Raw genomic sequence first — 3,655 nt, forward strand, 5'->3', positions numbered from 1 at the left:
GGGCTCGAGCTCTCCTTTAGCCAGGCTCCTTGCAAATACCAGTATGATCTCACAACTCCACTTATTTCACCTCCCGGTTCATCTCCGCACCTGCACCAGCTCAGCTTTCCTTCCTGGGCTGCTTCTGATGGTTTCCTTTGTGTGCAGGACCCCGACGGGTGGTGTGATCTGACCCAGTTTGACCTCCCCGAGGAACCCTCTGCCGGCAGCAGCAGTAGCAGCAGCAGCAGCCCGGTGAGGCAAACCCCCAGCAAGCCACTGCCATCCCTGCCCAACGTCACCGAGTACCGCCTGGACGGCCACACCATCTCCGACCTGAGCAAGAGCAGCAAGGGGGAGCTCATCCCCATCTCTCCGCACGCAGAGGTGAGCTTTGGCACGCCACCCTCTGTGCTGAAGAGGCAGAAGAAGAGGAAGATCTCCCTCTCCCCGGTCACGGAGAACGCCACCAGCACCAGCCTTTCCTTCCTTGACTCCTGCAACAGCATGACGCCCAAGAGCACCCCCGTCAAGACACTGCCCTTCTCTCCATCTCAGGTATGGGGCGATGGCAGAGCCCAGTCTGTGCTCCTCTGCTTGGGCTTGGTCATGAGCTGATGAGTGTGCTGGTGCTCTCTCTGCTTCCCTTAATGTGTTCCCATCAGCTCTGCCAGCTTTGTGTTTCTCCTCCCTTGAATGGGGGACAGGGTGCGTGTCTCTGCTAAAACAAGGTGCAGAGCTGGGTTTTGGCACTGCTCATCTTCAGCGATGCCCTTCCTGTGGGAGCAGCAGCCTGTGTCCACCTCTGGGAGGCTTGTAGTGTCAGGGAAGCCCAGCTGCCCTGTGTGACGGGCAGGACACGTGCTTGCTATGAGGAAGGAGCACCACTGTGCACACCTACGTGCCTGCCTGCTGCAGGATCACTGGGGAGCATGATGTTTCTGTCCCCAGGGCATTACTGCCACAGCTGTGGGTAGCAGAGTGACAACAGTGAAAAGTGGCTTTCCCTGTTCGTTCCCAGTTAAATCACGCAGGCAGGCTCAGCAGCACACACTTTGTGCAGATCTCCTGAGTTGCTGTGCTTAAGAAAATGCTCCTGGGCTTGTCTTCGTTGCAAAAGGGACTCAGGATATTTCAGCCCGTGTCACAACTCCTACAGCATCCACACAGGTGTGCACACCTGGTCTCCAACATACATCACCTTGGAGCACTGTGGTGTTCAAACCCACTGTTTTGTGAATTGATGTGGAGGAGTTTGGTCTATAAAACAGAATAGAGGCTGCTGAGCTCCCACAGCTGCTCTGTCTGCCCCTGCCTTCCAGGCCTTTATTTCTGCTGTTTCTGCAGCCCTGGGTGGCACATGAGAGAGCACCACAGGACAGTCTGACAGTCAGGTTCAGGTGGACCTCAAGTGCAAGGCCAGCAAGAACTGGGAAATGAGAGTGGGACCCAAAATGGGCATCTCTGCTGAGTGTAAAAGGCTGGAAGCCCTGGAGTGAATTTGAGAAGGCAAATGGCATGTCCTGCCTCTTGGGTTGAGCTTCAACCATCAGTGAATGTAACACATGCAGCTCTTCTCTCCCGAGGCTACAAACTTCATTGCTTATGGGAGTGAAGTTGTCACTTACTGGCTGTTGTGAAATAAAATCTTAGCAGAGGTGAGACAGTTTGTTATTTTTCTCACAGTTTAGGTTGAAGACAGCTCAGTGCAAAATGTGTTAACTTGCACGCTGTTGTGTTACACGGACTTCCCTCACGTTTGCCAACCTGAGGTTGGAATAGACCTTTGGTGGACTGGCATTACTTCTCCTTCAGCATTTTGCTTGGCCTTATCTGGATCCGTGTGGGGAGAGACTTCTCTCCCACGCTGTAGCTGCTTGTGGTCACATCAGCTCATCCCTTTTAGGAAGTGAATAACCTTTGTTATTCCTGTTAACCTTCTGGCAACTCTCATGTGTGTGTCCATGTAAGGAGTCTTATTTAAGAGTCACCCTGGTTTATATTGGGACAGATCCCTCTGGTGCCAGTCAATATGAGGGGATTGTCCCTACTCAAGTTTTCCCCCACATTTAGGAAAAAGGTAATGACTTGTAATACTATGCTGGGATGCTTGAGACTGAGTGTGTTCTCTTTCTTTCCTGTGCTGTGCAGTTCTTAAACTTTTGGACCAAACAAGATACACTAGAACTGGAGAACCCGTCTCTGACCTCCACGCCTGTGTGCAGTCAGAAGGTGATTGTCACTACCCCTCTGCACAGGGACAAAACTCCTCTGCTCCAGAAGAACTCAGCGTAAGTCTTTTCTTCCTTTTCCTCCCCCACCCAACCAGCATCCTTTTCCAACAGGAGTTTGGTCCAATTCAAATATACTTCCCTTGGTACTTGTACTAGAACTACTGAGAGAGGGGTATAGCAGGTTGGGGGTTTCACATAATGCTTTAGGTTGGAAGGGACCTTAAAGATCATCTGGTTCCAACCCCCTGCTCTGGACACCTCCCACCAGACCAGGTTGTTCAAAGTCCCATCCAGCCTGGCCTTGAACCCCTCTAGGGATGGGGCAGCCACAGCTTTTCTGGGCAACCTGGGCCAGTTCCTCATCACCCTTGCAGGAAAGAATTTGTTCCTGAGATCTCATCTAAATCTCCCCTCTTCTAGTTTAAAACTGTTCCCCCTCGTTCTGTCACTCCCCTCCATGATCAGGAGTCCCTCCCCGTCTCTCCTGGAGCCCCTTCCCTCATTCTGTCACTCCCCTCCATGATCAAGAGTCCCTCCCCAGCTTTCCTGGAGCCTCTTTAGGGACTGGAAGGGGCTCTAAGGTCTCCCTGGAGCCTTCTAGTCTCCAGGCTGAACTCCCCCAACTCTCTCAGCCTCAGAGGGGCTCCAGCCCTCGGAGCATCTTTGTGGCCTCCTCTGGACCCACTCCAACAAGTGCATGTCCTTCTTATGTGGTGTTTCCCAAAGATAGCTCCTGTCTGAGCTGCAGGGGACAAGTGTCCCATCTGACTGGGGCCACAGCCAAGTGACCACTGTTCTGCTCAGCTGCTGGGTAGGCTGTTACCTTCTGTGCATGTCTCTGGGAAGCGGTGCAGTGCTGTGAGCCCTGTGCCAGCAGGGAAGGGATTTGATTTTTCTCAGGAGCTGTTCAGATCCGTCCCTTTAGCTCTTCACCCTCTGCTTTGCCTGACCTGAGGGGCAGTCCCGGGTAATGATTTCCCAGGGCTCTGTAACAGGCAGGTGGGAAGGGGTGGTCTGTTCAGGGAGTGTTTTGCTGGCAGACTGGAGCAGGGCAGTGTTTGGAGGTGCTGGCTGTGCTAGCAAAACTGCTGTGGTGTTGGCCTGGCCCAGAACAGCTCCCCTGTGCCGGTGGTGTAAGCTGGCTTGGCCAATCCCATCCTGGGCTGCATCAAAAGTTGTGTTGCCAGCAGGTCCAGAGAGGTAATTCTTCTACTTTACTCTGCTCTGGTGAGACCTCACCTGGAGTATTGTGTGCAGGTCTGGACCCCTCAATATAAGAAGGACATGGACCTGATGAAGAGGGTCCAGAGGAGGGCCACGAGGATGATCAGGGGGATGGCGCACCTCTGCTACGAGGACAGGCTGAGGGAGCTGGGGTTGTTCAGCCTGGAGAAGAGGAGGCTCCGGGGAGACCTAATAGCAGCCTTCCAGTACCTGAAGGG

General features: G+C 53.5%; 1 protein-coding gene across 1 annotated transcript in view; it reads left to right on the forward strand.

Annotated features, from left to right (window-relative positions):
• MYBL2 (v-myb avian myeloblastosis viral oncogene homolog-like 2) overlaps positions 1-3,655 on the forward strand; it is a 24,869-nt gene that overhangs the window by 15,235 nt on the left and 5,979 nt on the right. The gene's annotated exons all lie outside the window — the stretch shown is intronic.

The sequence above is a fragment of the Calidris pugnax genome, unplaced genomic scaffold (genome assembly GCF_001431845.1).
Source record: "Calidris pugnax isolate Ruff unplaced genomic scaffold, ASM143184v1 scaffold55, whole genome shotgun sequence".
In the NCBI taxonomy this organism is placed as follows: domain Eukaryota; kingdom Metazoa; phylum Chordata; class Aves; order Charadriiformes; family Scolopacidae; genus Calidris; species Calidris pugnax.